The 17,334-nt window shown below is 49.1% G+C and overlaps 1 protein-coding gene across 3 annotated transcripts in view; it reads right to left on the bottom strand.

Moving 5' to 3' along the window:
* GOLGA7B (golgin A7 family member B) overlaps positions 1-16,354 on the bottom strand; it is a 38,395-nt gene extending 22,041 nt beyond the window's left edge. The window contains exon 1 of one of the 3 annotated variants that reach the window (XM_061403034.1): positions 15,205-16,354. The gene's annotated coding sequence lies outside the window, so the exon portion shown is untranslated. Of the gene's footprint in view, positions 1-345; positions 959-13,965; positions 14,216-15,204 lie in introns of those variants that run through there. The other 2 variants (XM_061403033.1, XM_061403035.1) reach the window with 2 other exon arrangements.
* Positions 16,355-17,334: the final 980 nt, after the last annotated feature.

The raw sequence follows: 17,334 nt of genomic DNA, 5'->3' as shown, positions 1-17,334 counted from the left end.
GCATGTTTGGACAAGTTGATCCAACTGCCTTGGAGAGAAAGTAGCTATTTGCAGAGGTTGGTAGAGCCTGGGTAGGAAATAAATGTCGAGGACGTGGTCTTTGCCCTCCCAATTCTCCCAAGGAGCGGTCCTGCTATAGAAGGGGTACTTCCTCCAGAAATAACGGCCACCATGGGCCCCAGAGCCAGAGGCCATTAGATCATGGGTTGAGCACTGGACTCTGGCAAGAAAGAGAATACTGTCCTGAGCCCACCCACCCAGCACTAGGAGTCCCCTTCCAAAGCCCATCAGACCCAGGAAGCCTTTCTTGAACCACCTCGCTCCAACACAGGGCTTTATACACACCTCTCTCATGGCTTTTATCATGCCATGCTTGGCCTGGTAGACTCTACAGAGCTTTCGGAATTCCTAACCACCAGCTAGGTCACAGGGCAGGTTCCAGTGATTGGAACACTTCCGTGGTCTTCCGAGTTCTGCCAGCCAGTTCACCATTCCCTGCCTGCTTGTCATCTAGTCCTCTTTCCATGCCCCCTGAGATGGCCCTGTATGTATAGCTTCCTCCCCTAACAAATATCACCCTCTCTTCACCAAGGCCACACCATCCCAGCTCTTCTGGGGTCCAACCCACGTGGCCCTACTTATCCCTCCCAGCCCTTCCCCCGACCTGTCTCCTTTACACTCTCCATGCCAACCAGAGCCATGTGTGACTTTTATCTTCAAATAAAAGTCCCTTAAATGTGCTACATTCTGTGTCACTTCTGAGCCTTCATATGTACTCTGCCTGGTATGTTCTTTCCCTCCTCTTCACCTGGATAAATCTCTTCAGGCCCCAGACTAACATTTACTTCCTTAGGTAATATAGTTTTTATTTTCTTTTCCCCTACATTTTGTTTGTTCTGATTATATTTATTGAAATGTTATTTTTTGTTGATTCTAGGATTCTTTACCAACTATGCCACCTGGGAAACCCCCAATAATAAAAAATTGAGACTTGTAAAAACTAAAGTAAAAAATAAAATTTACTGTCTCAGAGAAGCCTTCCCTGGCATTTCAGCCACAGTTGTGGTGGCGGTGGTTTAGTTAATAAGTCCTGTCCCACTCTTTTGTGACTCTGTGGACTGTAGTCTGCCAGGCTCCTCTGTTCATGGGATTTCCCAGACAAGAACACTGGAGTGGGTTGCCATTTCCTTCTCCAGGGGATCTTCCTGACCCAGGGATCAAACCAGTGTCACCTGAATTGGCAGGTGGATTCATTACCACTTGAGCCAACTGGGAAACACTTAGTCATGGTAAGGTGCCCCTATTAAGAGCACCTTATACTTGCCCTACAAAACACTCATACTTTCTAAAATGTATTTATCTGTTTTCTTATTAGACCATAAGTTCCTTGAGGGCAAGAACTTGTCTCCTCAGATGCATTCTTAGTGTTCAGAATAGTACCTAGAACATAGTAGATGCTCAATTAATGTTTGTACAGGAGATGGGCTGATTTACAAGAAAGGGCATGGCTCCATTCAGTTCCCCAACCTTGAGCCTCAGCAAGGAGAAGCATGGTTCCAGTCACAATGGACTTTACCGTCTTGATTTTGGGAAACCCAGCTTAGGCACCATGACACAGTGGGCAACTGTCAGGTGCCCTGGTGACATATTCAGACAATGAGTGTTTTGGGAAATCTCAAAGGAGGGAGGGAGAGATCCCAGGGTCTGGTGACTGAAGTCTTACCTTGCCCCAAGGGATGGAGGTGGTTTTGGAAAGATGTGGCATTTGACACTTACAAGAGGAGGTCAGGCAGGGTTGGACAAATGTGCTGCTGGAAGTTAAGGAAGGGGGAGGTACATGTGAAAGAGCAAACCACTCTGGCTGATTTGAACTACTCTGCAGAGAAACAAGACTGGAGCCAGACAGTGAAGAGCCATGAAAGCGAGGCAGTGGGGGTTCAACGAGGGATCCAGAACAGTGAGGGACACAAGGAAAGCAGCGTACCGGATGGGTCATCTGGGAGCATCCTGGGGACGGGTGAGAAGGGAGGGGCTGAAGCAGGAAGAGCAAGGAGGAAACTATTGTGCTAGACTAGGTGGGCATGGGCCACTGCCCAGGAATGAGGGCAAAGGGACAGATTCAAGAAACATTTTAAATGAAGTCATTATCAGCTGCTGCTTCTGGCTGAATACATGAGATGAGGAAGGGAAGAGACAAAGAGGATGCAAGACATCCGTCCATCTCCATGGCTGGGATAAGCCATGGTCGGATATTCACAAAGGCAGATTAGGTAACTCTATACATGCCAGATGTAAAGGATAGGAGAAGCTTCAGTGATTTTTTAGAAAAAAGGAGATAGTACAAGCCTATAGGACTTCAGTCACTCAACCATGTCGACTCTGTGCAACCCCATGGACTGTAGCCCACCAGGCTCTTCTGTCCATGGAGATCTCCAGGCAAGAGTACTGGAGTGGGTTGCCATTCCCTTCTTCAGGGGATCTTCCCGACCCAGGGATCAAACCTGGGTCTCCCACATTGCAGACAGAATCTTTACCATCTGAGCCACCAAGGAAGAGGTCTCTCTATAAAAGTACAGTTGATGCTATAAGAATGGGTCACTTTACCTTGGGAGAGGAAATACAGAGAGCTATGAGAAAGGGACTGTCTGTCTAGCCTTGGGCAAGATGGTACAATTAAAGTAGAAGATAATGTCATCTACTAACTGGATAGCCTTGTGCTTGGTCACTCAGTCGTGTCCAACTCTTTGCAACCCCGTAGATTTTGGCCCTCCAGGCTCCTCGGTCCATGGGGATCTGCAGGCAAGAATGCTAGAGTGGGTTGCCATGCCCTCCTCCAGGAGATCTTCCCAACCCAAGGATCGAACCTAGGTCTCTTGCATCACAGGTGGATTCTTTACTCTCTGAGCCACTAGGAAAGCCCCAAAATTCTGGAGTGGGTAGCTATCCTTTCTCCTGGGAATGTTCCCGACCCAGGAATCGAACCAGGGTCTCCTGCATTGCAGGTGGATTCTTTACTGGCTGAGCTACTCAGGATAGCCTTGGGCAAGTTAATTAACCTCTCAAATCCTAGGTTCCATATATGTGATGTGGGGATAATAATAACTAAGCAGTAAATAAAATGACCACTGGAAAGAGCCAAATTTGGCTCCTATCATGGCATCCGGTCCCACCACTTCATGGGAAATAGATGGGGAAACAGTGGAAACAGTGTCAGACTTTCTTTTTCTGGGCTCCAAAGTCACTACAGATGGTGACTGCAGCCATGAAATTAAAAGATGCTTACTCCTTGGAAGGAAAGTTATGACAAACCTAGATAACATATTCAAAAGCAGAGACATTACTTTGCCAACAAAGGTTCATCTAGTCAAGGCTATGGTTTTTCCTGTGGTCATGTATGGATGTGAGAGTTGGACTGTGAAGAAGGCTGAGAGCTGAAGAATTGATGCTTTTGAACTGTGGTGTTGGAGAAGACTCTTGAGAGTCCCTTGGACTGCAAGGAGATCCAACCAGTCCATTCTGAAGGAGATCAGCCCTGGGATTTCTTTGGAAGGAATGATGCTAAAGCTGAAACTCCAGTACTTTGGCCACCTCATGCAAAGAGTTGATTCATTGGAAAAGACCCTGATGCTGGGAGGGATTGGGGGCAGGAGGAGAAGGGGATGACAGAGGATGAGATGGCTGGATGGCATCGCTGACTCGATGGACGTGAGTCTGAGTGAACTCCGGGAGTTGGTGATGGACAGGGAGGCCTGGCGTGCTGCGATTCATGGGGTCGCAAAGAGTTGGACATGACTGAGTGACTGATCTGATCTGATGTAGCAAGTGTTCAATAAGGGCAGTTCATGGTGAGGAGTCAGTGCAAGAGGAAGAGAAGGAAGGCAAGAATCCCAGTGGGACCTCCAGGAAAAAAAGACAGAGAGGAAGGTAGATAGAGACCCCAGACTCTGAAGCATCACAGAAGCCCAAGGAGGCAAAGTTCTCCAAAGGATAGATGAACAGTGTCAAGTATTATAGGAAGTTCAAGAGCAACTGGAGTATCAGGAATTACATTCCTGAATCTTTAGAATGTAATCTGGAGGAGCACAAAAGAAGTTAGTCAACAAAATAGAAAAAAAAAAAAAGGCAAGAGAAGACATCCATACAAAGACAACCCTGTCAGTCAGAATGTTTGAGCTGCAAAAAGATGATTTTACTAACATAATTTGATCAAAAAAAAAACCCATTAAATTAACATAACAAGAAGTTTGGAGTATGGGAGCACCAGGATTAGCTCAGAGGTCCAGCCAAGTCCCTAAGAACCCCGGCTTTGTCCATCCCGTCTCAACAACATCCTAAGCACACTGGTTTCTCATCCTCAGACTTACTGCCTTCTAGTTGCAAGACGGCTGCCTCAGCCCCAAACATCATGTTCTTATATATAAACATCCATGCCAAGAAAGAAGATAGAGAGCCTACTTCCTTTTCCCAGAGAAATAAATGTTCAAAAAATATTTCCCATAAGCTTCCTACCAGACGTCCCCTTATGTCTCATTGGCCAGACTGAGTCATATAGCCATTTGTAGCTGCAAGGGAAGCCAGGAAAGTTTCTGGCATTTTCAGACTCTATAGGAGGAGGAAGGCTGGAAGAAGAGGTAGAAAATCATGAGGAACTTGGGTCTGTGACCAACATGTCTGCCACACTACTAATTTTTAAAATCTGGAAATCATAAATAGAGGGATGCTGAAGATAAGAGGAAAGATAGAAGGAGTGGGATCATAAAGGAGACAGAAAAGGACCAGTCTTGAGAGAGGAGAAAGCTCGTGTCCTCTGCTATAGGCAAGAAGAATATAGGTGGGCATAGAAACAGATTCTGAAGAGGAAAGCCAATATAGCCGCGTTGGTGAAGACACCAGAAAATGAAGAAGGAACACAGAGAGATTCTACCCTCTAGATGACCGAAAATTACAACGATTATGAAGCAGGCAGAATAGCTGTGGAGTAACAAGAACACTTCTGTATTATGTTCTACCTAATTGGAAAATAATTTAGTGTGATCCCATATAATTCCAGCAAACCCACTCCTAGTTGTATACCTTGTGGGTGTGTATTCAGTTATGAACAGGAGCATTTATAACAGCCCTGGTTATGAAATTAAAAAAAAAAAAAACCTGAAAACAACCCAACTATCTTTAGGCCAGAAAATGAATAATCAAGTCATGCTCTATTCCTACAATGCGATCCTATCTAGTAGTAACAGCATGCACGAATTTTAGGAAAATAGTGTGGAATTAAAAAGGCACAAGGCAGAAGAATACACAGTGTCGTTCCATTTATATAAAGTTTCAAAACATGCAAAAACTAAAACATTACTCAGGTCTATAAACATAAGCTGAAAACTATTAAGAAGAGAAAAGAAAAAATATGTATACACAAAATTCCAGAAGGTGGGTTAGCTCCAGGGAAAAGAAGGGAACTGCACACGGATTCCATATGGGAAGGCAGCACTCTCATTCTTAAACTGAGTGGCATTCACTGTGCTCTTATGCTTTAAGCGTGCATGCTGACTCACCTCAGTCGCGCCTGACTCTTTGCGACCCTATGGACCGTAGCCCGCCAGGCTCCTCTGTCCATGGGATTCTCCAGGCAAGAATACTGGAGGGGGTTGTCATTTCCTTCTCCAGGGGAATCTTCTCCAACCAGGGATCGAACCCGCATCTCTATGTCTCCTGCACTGGCAGGCGAGTTCTTTACCCCTCGCATCTCCTGGGAAGCCTCTTATTCTTTATACTTTATACATACTCCAGAAATATTCTCTTTGTACCTGCTGACTAATTAAAACAATCTAAAGATGAGAAAGAAGAGAGAATCAGGGGGAAATGAAGGCATGCGTGCCAGCCCACAGTGAGGGCAGAAGTCCCTCTCACCAGATTACCGTTTAGAACACGCAGAGCTCAGACCACTGGGTTTGTTACCAAGCAAGTCTGACGAGTTCTGTCTGAGTGTCAGCTGGAATGGGGAAAGCCCCACATTTAAGGAGAGATGGGATTGAGGACAGGGGTTGGATGGGAAAAGAGCCAAGGGGTTCAAATGTTTTTCCTTGAGGAAGTAGGGGTGGAAAGAGGAATAAGAATTGCTCCCCATGTGGAAGGCCGGCCTGTGCTGGGCCCTGGGGTTTTCCATGGTCTCATTGAGGCCTCCAAGAGGCTTGTACAGGGGAGTTACTAGTTCCATCCCATCCAAGAGGAGCAGAGGTTTAACTAAGCTAAGTTACATGCTCAGGACACACAGGGAGTCCGTTAGAAAGCCAGACACCTGTGACAATGAACAGACCCCTCCAGATCTGGGCCGCCTCCAACCTTAGCTCACACTACACGGACCATCCATCCATCCCTCCTCTCAGCTGAATCTCTTGCACATCCTGTCCCCTCTCCCAGAAACACCTTCCCACATCTTTCCCTAGGAGAGTCCTTCCCACCTTTGGGTCTCAGCTTTAATGACACTGCTCAGAAGCCTCCTAGGCCACCCACTCCAGATGGCCCCTCGTACTCTCCTCCCCTGGACTCTGTGCTTGGCCTCCTTGCACTTCACCTGTTCACAGGTGTATTGCTTTGCTTGTTTACCGTCACTCCCGAGCCCTAGAAGATGGGCTTCTCGAGGGTAGGGACGATATGCCTCTCTTTTACCATAGTATTCCCAGTGCCTAGCCCTAGGCCTGGTATGCGGCAGGGACTTAATAAATGCCTATTGAATGAATAAAAAGTTGGACCAGGGTGATGAAAGGAGGCCATGAAAGAAGACATGGAGACAGAGTCACATGGATGGCTCCGTCCATCCTCTGTGCCCAGGAGGGCATTTGGGGAATCCCCTCTGCCTTCAGACTGGTACCTGGGCAGCCCTGAGTTTCCAGGAAGGAAGGAGAGAGGACCTTCCAGATGGCCAGGTTACTGGAAGCTTGAGCACAATTCTGCCCAGTGGGGACCCTCCCTTCCTCTATCTGTTTCTAAGGAGATCTTTCCCGATTGTGGCCTTGGGTTCTTGGCATCCACCATTCCGGAAAGATATGCTGAAATTGGAAAATGTTCAGAGATGAAGTATCTGAAACAATGCAGAAACAGAGGAAATGGATTGATTATAACATGAAAAGACCCACATTCTGGGTTTTGCCAAACTAACAGGGACAGGATCACTGCCTGTGAGACTCTAAGGGTGTGAAGCCCTAGAAGGGAGAAGAAGGGATGCTGGTGACATGAGAGAGTGTGGTTATGTGAAATGGAATCAAAGGAATCCCTGGGGATTTTAGGCTCAGTGGCAGGAACCCTTTCCTCCCAGTGAAATCTCTGCAGTTGGGCAGTATTTTCTCAATGAAAGGCATGGGGTGCCACCCGAACAGCCTAAGCCCATCTTAAGCCAAGCCCAGGAGCCTCTGCAAGCATGACAGCCTCATTATAGAAGGCTGGGGCCAGGTGTCAGAGAGGGAAGAGGCCATGTGATGGCAGTGTGGAGTCCTGGTTACTTGCACAGGCTCTGTGGTCAGAGACTGGATTCCAGCCCCAGTGTCCTGGCTGGTGGGGTGCAGTGGAGAGAGCATTGGATGAGGAGTCAGGAAGCCCAGCTTTGAGTCCCAGCTCCATGTCTTACCAGCTGCTTGACTTCTGACAGCTCAGAGTCCTCTGGACCTCAGGCTCTTCATCATTTAAAAGAGGAGGGGGGGCCTCGTGACCCTAAGGGCTCGCCTAGGCCTGACACCTGAGATATGTAAATTCTCCTGTCTTACAGCTGCTCGAATATGTCTAGATTTTTCTCCCTCATTAGAGTCATTTTACATACAACACAGCAGGAAATTGGAATCCTCCAGACATTTCCGTGAACTTGAAGTCACTGTCAGAAGAATCTCCCCAATACCTGAGCAGGGATTCCCTCAGGGGTACCTCCTCAGGGGCCCTGTGGTCGGGCAGAAAGAGAAAGCTGGAAGGACCAGGCAGAAGTGTTCCACTCCGCCCTTGTGACCCCAGTTCTGCATCCAGATCCAAAGCTGGATAGAATCCAGGTCTCAGGGGGGTAGGGGGTGGGCGGGGAGCCCTCACCTCGGGGAAGCCCTCGCCTCGTGCCCAGGACAGGTTCCAGGAGACCAACTGACTCCCACAGTGCTTCGGACAGGCCTAGGATGGCTGGGCACTGCCAGAGGCTCAGCATTCTGCAGGAGAAACACAGAGCCAGCATCCTGGAGCAGCAGCAGCCTCCCATTGTTGAGGCCTCATTCAGCCTGAGCCAAGGGCCTTCTGTACATCATCCGGCTCAGTCCTCACAGCTGCCCAATGAGGAAGTGGTACCTTTACTGCAGTCATTTTCCTGATTGGCCAGCAACTTGCCCAAAGTGACACAGCTAATGAACAGTCCGGATTCCAACCTGTCTGTCCTCTTTCCAGAGTCTCCACTCCCCTAGTGGGAATTCAGAGACTAAAAGCCAGCCTATTCCAGAATCCCGCCCCTGCCAGCCTGCGATTCCATTAGCCACACTGGGAATTAAAGTATCGTATCTCCCCAAAGTCTCAGCGGAGACATGATAATATGATAAAACGGAAATGTCAGCTGTTCCAACAGGCCATGAGCAAATGGGACATAGGCTGTAGGAAGGGGAGGGGTCTTAGAGACCCACGGGGTGGCTCCAGCCAGTGCTCCTAAAGGAAAGGAGCCGAGCCCAGTGGAGTGACGGAGTGACCATGGTACCTTCCTCCCAGGCTTGGACTCAGGCCAGTAGTCTAGAAGAAAGGGGAATGCACCAGGGCGGAAAGTTTGCAGACGCCTCCAAATGCGGTTCCAGCTGAATGGGAGGGCTGCAGCTGGAGCCCTGCTCCCAGGATCTAAATCAGGCCACACAGGCTCCTGGGCTCCCAGGCACTAGGCTGCTTGGGGAACCAGGGAAATTCCTCTGAAATGAGCCATCTACCCACCCCCATGCTCATTGAGTTTCCTGGCAGAGAGGGAGCCCCAGAGCAAGTGGAGGGGGCTGTGTTTTAAAATAAGCAGGGAAGCCTGCAGAGAGGATGAGCCTGTCAGTTAGAAGCCTGCAGTTCTGTGGCTCCTGTTGAAGAGATAGGAAGGCCTGGAGGAAACATCTTTCCAAAGAAGCAAGGTGAGCTTGGAGGTTCCAGTCAGGGGCTGGCCACATCCAGCAGGGGGAGGTTGCCCCAACCCACTCTCCATGCTCCAGAGATGATAATATAAAAATAACACATATGAACAAGTACCATTTCCAGGCTAGACACTAGGCACAAAACAGAAAAAAAGCCCTGCCCTCATGGGCCATATTTTCTAAGTGAAATCAAAGTGAAGCTATTAGTCACTCAGTTGTGTCCAACTTTTTGCAACCCCATGGGCTGTAGCCTGCCAGGCCCCTCTGTCCATGGGGTTTTCCAGGCAAGAATACTGAAGTGGGTAGCCATTCCCTTCTCCAGGGGATCTTCCCAACCCAGGGATTGAACCCAGGTCTCCTGCATTTCAGGCGGATTCTTTACCGTCTAAGCCACCAGGGAAGCCCATGTATTCTAATGAGAGTGACGAACAAGAAATACAAATGCACAGTATGTTAGAAGGCGATAAACACAGAGATGGGATATGAGGGAGGGAAGGGAGATGAGGCATGCCAGCGTGGGTGAGGGGAGGCACTTTGTGACTTCAGACAGCTTAGCCAAAGACCTCACTAAGGAGGTGACACTTGAGCAAAGACCTGGAGGAGGTGAGGGAGTAAGCCCCGTGGGGATCTGAGGAGGAAGATTCTAGTGAAAAGGAAGCAGCAAATGCAAAGGCCCTGGGACAGGAGTAACCTGGCATGTTCAAGGCATATCAAAGAGGCCAGTGTGGTTCAAATAAGCGATGGACACGTGGAGAGGTTAGGGGGAGGTTAGATCATGTAGGGGCTGGAAGACCAGTACAAGGACTGTGGCTTTGAGGGAGCCCCTGAGTCTTGTGAGCAGAGGAGGGACAAGATCTGCCACATTTTAACAGAATTACTCTTGCCACTGTGTGAAGAATAGACCAAAGGGGAACTAGTAAAGCCAGCTGTTATTATTATTACCACCAGCAGCAGCAACAACCACCACAATAGTAACACCACTTATTGAACCTGTGTCTGGCCCAGTACCACCATTTTATTTTCATTGTGTCTGACTCTTTGTGAACCCATGGACTATATGGTCCATGGAATTCTCCAGGCCAGAATACGGGAGTGGGTAGCCCTTCCCTTCTCCAGGGGATCTTCCCAACCCAGGGATCGAACGCAGGTCTCCCATATTGCAGGCAGATTCTTTACCAGCTGAGCCACAAGGGAAGCCCTTATTTTCATTATCCAGCTTAAATCTCATGACAGCCCTGTACAAAGAAAAGGCCTTAATTTTCCCATTTTATATCTGAGGAGACTGGTTCAGCCAAAGTCAGAAAGTCAGACATATGCCCTCCCCAGACTGGCCCTGCTCACCTGTCCAACCCTGTCTCTCATACCCTTCGCTGCTTACCTACCCCCATCTCCAACCCCATAGAGTTGTTCCCAGTTTCCCCAACTCCAGACACCCTTCCAGGCCTCTGAGCGTCTTTCACATGCTCTTCCAGCTGCCTAGAACTCTCTTCTCCCACTTCTAACTGCATAAATTCCAGCTCCTCCTCTGACAGACGACTCCAGCACTGCCTCCCTGATTAACTGCAGCACAGCCGTTATACCCTCCTCTCCAGAAGCACAGGTGTTGTAACAGCCTTGCAGCTGGCTTCCTGGGCAACATGTGAGCTCATTGCCAGGGGCCAGCGCTCCTTTGCCTCCACAACCCCGACAATCCATCCTGCAACCAGGTAGGCCTCAACTTCAAAAGTTACAGACACTGTATTGGGTGATCCTAGGATATTTCAGATTTCTCCCGGGCAATTTTATTCTAACTCACATTTCCTTCATAGCAGCTCACTTGCATGTACTCCCGACCTTGGGGAGATACAGGCATGATCTTGGGCTTTAGGAGAACAACACTCCTTACAGAGGAGGAGGTACACAAGGTAGACGGAGCCCTGTGTGCTTTAGAATCAGCCAGACCCGAGTTCAAAGCCTTCTCTGCCTCTCACCAGCTGTGCATCTGAGAGCACATCTAAGCTGGGCCTTGCTATTGTACCTGTAAGCCATGGCAAATGATACTTTCTCAGATGGGTTGTGTGAGAGCTGGATACAGAGTGATGCAATGCCAGGTGTGTCCTCTGGTGATGAATGAATGCCCCCTTGCCACCCCATCCCTAACTCAGGTCTGTCTTCAGAAGCCTCCTATACATTAATACTTGGTCACTGTACTCTTAGGAGGTCTCAAACTCTTTGGGACTTTCATAGTAATGAATTAGGAATCCCCCTTCTGGCTGCAACTTGAGCTCTGAGGTGGAGTATTTGGCTTCCTGGTGGCTTCCCTAGCCCTGATCCCTCATCTCAGAGCCCCTACCAGGCTTGGTCCCCAAGTTGGTCCTCACTGCCTGAGCACACCGACCTGTTCACCCCTTCCCTCCGCATCAACTTTCCTGCTCTGTTCCTGCAAGGCCTTCCTACCTGGTCAGCCAAACCAGCCACACTTCCAGCAGACCCTGGGAAATTAACAAGGAGAGGGCAGGAATCATTTGGGAAGTCAGAAGGAGGGATTCCACAGCAACAAAACTGGTCATAATAATGGTTGACACCAAAAGTTAACAAATAGCCAGCTCCTAGTCTTTGGAGGAGACATCAAGTTGGGGAGGACTTGAAAGTCCAAGCCCCTCACTTTACAAATGAGAGGCCTAGAGAGGATAATGGACAAGCTCAAAGTCACACAGCAAGTGAGGAGGAGTAAGGAGTCTGATCAGGGCTGTGGACTTGCCTGTTGCCACGTGCTCCCTGACGCACCAGGCTCCGTCTGGTCAGGACTGGGCTTAACCTGAAGCCACGGACAGTGCAGAGTGTCCTGTTGAAGGCCCCCTGTTCTGTTTCCCTCAAAAGGCCCCAGAACCCCTTTTGGCACTTTAATCCCCCAAAGCATGATTTTTGACATTTGTTTCTTCAAGGCCATTTGTGCAGGTTCTGCAGTGCGGCCAAGTCCATTGATTGAGATCACATTCATGGTCTCCTGAGATTGCTCTTGACCTTCACCTATTGTCACTATGTCGGTGGTTGGATAGTGCTCCAAACCTATGCGGCATGATACATTTAGGGTAGGGGGCTGGGATATATTTAGCTTCAACCTTCTGAGGTCAGCACCATAGCATCACAGAACGGTAGGGCGGACGTGGGGACCACATGGCTGAGACCCCTGGGAGTCCCACTGAGTGTGGGTGGTGCGGTGGGGTGGAGACCGGGGGAATGTATTACTAACAGACTCTTCATGGATCCAGCTTCCTGGCCACATGGGGAACTACTGAACTACAGCCCTTCACTCCATATGGAATCCCTTCCTCCGCATCCTTACAGAAGAGCCTTCATTCAGGGACAGGGAGCTCACCACCTCACAAGTCAGAAAGGTTCTAGCAGGAAGAGCACAGGATACATAGAGCTGAAATCAGCCTCCCAGGTCCTAGTCAGCCTTCTGTGGTGACACAAGTCAAATGTCTCTTCTCCCTCAGGGACAATAATCAGGCTCTGTCTGAACACACCTTTCAGAGCTCTCCCCCTGGCCCCAGAGGCTCCCAGTGTCCACCCACCCAGAATAGTGAGAGTCTCCTTGTCTAGCACATGGGGCTCCAGGTGGGGTCACTGCCACTCCTCCTGTCTCCCAGGTCCCCACACACACATCTTGTGATACAGGAATGTCTAACCACCCATTCACACCTACAACATGTCAGACATGGAATCAAAAGTGTAACTGCTGCCATAGAGAAGAGACTTGTGGACACAGCTTGGGAAGGAGAGACTGCGACAACCGAGGGAGTAGCGCTGAGACATGCACATTACCGTAATGTATAAAAGAGATCGCCAGTGGGAATTTGCTGTATGACTCAGGGAGCTCAACTTGGTGCTCCATGACAGCCTAGAGAAGTGGGATGGGGTGGGAGGTGGGAAGGAGGTTCAAGAGGGAGGGGACATATGTATACTTACGGCTGATCCACATTGTCATATGGCAGAAACCACCACAACATTATAAAGCAGTTATCTTCCAATTTACCAAAAAAAAAAATTTTTTTAATGCAACTGCTGGACAGGACCTTAGCACTCATCTAGCTCAACCCTCTCATTTTACCAGAGGGTTCTGAGACTCACGGAGGGGAGTGACCTGTCCTGGATCTCCCAGTGAGTTTAGCCCATATTAGCTCCCTTTGCCCAGCCAGAACCTCCCCCAATGCACCTCACAGAAGACGGGGGTGCTAACATCATGGCTGAGCAGAAAGCCCTCTGGGGCCCCAGAATCATCTCCAGAGGTTGACAACCCCGTCTCCCAGCACCCCTGACCCTGGCTCCTGACTATAGTGGGGGCTTCTCTACCCAGACATGTAGGAAGCCTGGCCCCTCAGTGCCTGCCACCTGCTCACAGAGTGTGGGGGGCATGGGGGTGGACACCCACCTCCCTCCTCCCCTCCAGGTTATTTATAAAGTGTTTTGGGATGAGTCAGGCACAGAGCTGCCCAGCACCAGCAGAGAACCGCTCCCCCGGAACTGCTATAAACATCCCGGGCTCTGGAATCCCACCCAGAACCTTAACAACTCCTCACAGGAAGGCTGGGGCTGGAAGCTGGGGCCAGCAGGGATCTGTCATGACGCCCCTGCTAGTGGTCTGAGCCCCCAGCAGGAACATGAACCCAGATAGGCCAGTCTTATGGGGACAGATGGGGAACCCTAGGTGGGGGGAGGAGGGCCTCAGCCAGGGACCCTCCTGGCACAGACCACATGCCCCTGTCCAGCCAGTGAGACACCCTCTGCCCCTTCCCAAACCAGACTAACAGACAGACAAGCCCACAAAGACAGCTCCCACCCCCGCGGCCCCAGGCGCTAGCTGTCCCACCTCCATTCCTGTGTGTAAGTCTCTCCACCTCCGCCAACAGACCGGCTATTTATAACTCTGGAAAGGGAGCCCGAGCCGCCAACCCTCTCCCTGCTTCCTGCGCCTGGCAGCACTCTAATTACTTCCTCAGTTGGGTGCTGCCTGCCATGGGTACCCTGGCCGGGGCTGCCATAAATAACTGCCCCTGCCTTACACCCAGCTTCCCGTGAGGCTGGCCCAGGTACCCCCGCAGAGAGCGTGATCAGCCAGGGCCTGACCCCCGAGAATGCATGACCTTTATGACCCTGAGCTGAGGACACAGAGGGTCTTTGGAACCCACCCTCTTCTCTGCGGCCTCAACCACAACCCTGGAGGGGCCACTTGTGTGCCTGGCACACTCTGAGGGAAAGGGGATGGCAACAGATGAATAAGCGCTGTCCGCCCTCAAGGGAGGCGAACACATAAACAACTCATTATGCAAGAGAGAGGAATGAAATAAGTGCTAAATTAAGATACAAGCTGTGCCCAGGGCCTTCAGGCCCTCCATCTTTCTTCCCTACTTTATTTTTCTTATTATAAAAGCAATTCATATTCCTTTAAAAAAAATTGTAAATGGAGTTAGCAAAAGGAAATGTATAATATATTCATCATCCAGCCACCCAAGGACAGCTTTGCACACCTGAGGCCCAGACTTTTTTAAAACAGGACAAGGTGTGTCTCAGGGACCCTCAGCCTGGCACCAAGACAGTCGCTGGAGCAATCAAAATTTACAAGAAACTAATAGAAAGATTTCAAAGCAGGAGCATACAGACAGTATGACATGTTTATATAAAAAAGAAAATTCAAAGTCTATATAAATGCCTTGAAAACATTTGGAAGGATACAAACCAAAGGGTTAACCATGGTCAGCCAGAGGGAAAGGAGTAAGATGGGGGTGAACAGAAAAAACTTTTTTTTTCTTCTGGAAATTATTTGAATTATAATAAGGATATATTTTTCTTAAAATTTTTTTTATAATTTGAATTACTTAAAAACGTCTTTAAATTGCTCAATAAATAACTTCCAAATTCTCTATAGTGTTGTATCACTTTTGCATTTAGAATAATATAATCTTAAAGCCAAAGAGACGTGCAGCTGCTATGAAAAGTTCGGCAGTTTCTCAAAAGTTAAACATAGAGTTACCATAAAACCCAGTGATTCCACTCCTAGGTATGTGCTCAAAATAATGTAAAACAGGTATTCAAGAAAATACTTGCTCACCAATGTTCGTGACAGTACTATCCACAACAGCCAAAAGGTGGGAAGAATGCAAACATGTCATCAATGGACAAACTTCCATCCGTACAATGGAACACCGTTGCTGTTCAGTTGCTAGGTTGTATCCAGCTCTTTGTGACCCCATGGACTGCAGCACATCAGGCTTCCCTGTCCTTCACTGTCTCAAAAAGTTTTCTCAAATTCATGTCCATTGAGTCAGTGATGCTATCTAGCCGTCTCATCCTCTGTCATCCCCTTCTCCTCCTGCCTTCTATCTTCACCAGCATCAGGGTCTTTTCCCAATGAGTCAGCTCTTCGTATCAGGTGGCCAGAGTACTGGAGCTTCCGCTTCAACATCAGTCCTTCCAATGATTATTCAGAGTTGATTTCCATTAGGATTGACTGGTATCATCTCCTTGCAGTCCAAAGGACTGTCAAGAGTCTTCTCCAGCACCACAATTCAAAAGCAACAATGGGATATTATTCAGCCATAAAAAGGGGTTAAGTACTGATTCACTCCACAACTTTATGTTGTAATGTTAAAACGTTATGTTGGACCTGCCTGGTGGAGCAGTAGATGGTAATCTGCCTGCCAATGCAAGAGACACAGGTTTGATCCCTGGTCTGGGAGGATTCCACATGCCTCGGAGCAACTAAGCCCGTGCACCACAACTACAGAGCCCAAGCTCTAGGGCCCGAGAACTGCAACTTCTGAGCCCAAATGCTACACCTACTGAAGCCCGAACACCTAGAGCCAGTGCTCTGCAACAAGAGAAACCGCTGCAGTGAGAAGTCCACGCACGGCAATGAAGAGTAGCCTTCACTCACCACAACTAGAGAAACCCATGCAGAGCAATGAAGACCCAGCAGAGCCAAAAAAAAAAGACTGTTAAGTGAACGCAGCCAGACACTAAGGAATGAAATAACTAGAGCGTGCAAATCCAGAGAAACAGAGCGCAGATTTGTGGTTGACACAGGATGCGGGAGGGAGGAGATGGGAGGTGGTTACCTAAGGCGCAAGAGCGCTTCCAGGGTGAGGAACAAGTTGTGAAACTAGAGAAAGATGGCGGCTGCACAACTCTGCGATGCACTAAACGCCCCTGAACTGTATGCTTTAAATTGGTTGTGTTATGAATTTCCCCTCACTTAAAAAAACAAAGACCAATGAAACACTAAAAATACTCGGTCTCACTCAGCCCTGATATCTTCCCCGCCCCAGTCCCTGCCCCTCTCCACCAGCAGCACCTTTGAAGATCTGAAGGAGAATGCTTCTTTCTGCCCCACGGCAGGGCAGAGCCACAGGCTCTAAGGCCAGGAAGAGACTGAGGGGGTCTAAGGGGAGAACAGGTATTGCTGAGTGAAAGAGGGGAGAGCAGGGTCCGGGTGACGTGGCAGGGGGAGAGAAGAGACAAGCAGCAACTCTGTGTCTCAGGGCAGCACCTTCCTGAGCGCTGCCTCACTCTCACAGAGCCTCCTGACAATCACAATGTCAATACTTTTATCCCATTCTTTAGATAAGGAGACCAAGATTCTGTGTGACTTGGGAGCAGGACTGAAACCCCTTGAGTTCAAAGACTGGGCACTGAGGAGGCAGTTAGTGAAGCCTGGAGTAGCTCCCCAGGGAGCCCCTCACCACTGCTGCTGAGAGCTGCTCCCTCCTGCTGGCTAGTTCCCACTCCTCACTGCTGACCCAGGGGAGGAGAATGGGAAGGCGGAAGAGAGAGAATGAGGGAGGTGCAGGATGCCCTGCCTGGAGTGGAAGGTGGAGGGGCTTGTCCTACCTCTACGCCCTCCTTCTATTCCTCAAAGTCTAGAAGAACCCTCTGGCCGACTTAGGCCTTCCCCAAGCCTCACCTCATGGCTTCAGTTCAGTTCAGTTCTATTGCTCAGTCGTGTCCAACTCTTTGTGACCCCATAAACCACAGCACACCAGGCCTCCCTGTCTATCACCAACTCCCAGAGTCCACCCAAACCCATGTACATCGAGTCGGTGATGCCATCCAACCATCTCATCCTCTGTCGTCCCCTTCTCCTCCTGCCCTCAATCTTTCCCGGCATCAGGGTCTTTTCAAATGAGTCAGTTCTTTGCATCAAAGAATTGAAGTTTCAGCTTCAACATCAGTCCTTCCAATG

This window comes from Bos javanicus, chromosome 26 (genome assembly GCF_032452875.1).
Source record: "Bos javanicus breed banteng chromosome 26, ARS-OSU_banteng_1.0, whole genome shotgun sequence".
Taxonomy (NCBI): Eukaryota; Metazoa; Chordata; class Mammalia; order Artiodactyla; family Bovidae; genus Bos; species Bos javanicus.
Note: the sequence above shows the minus strand (reverse complement) of the source record. Positions and strands in the feature narration are given on the sequence as shown.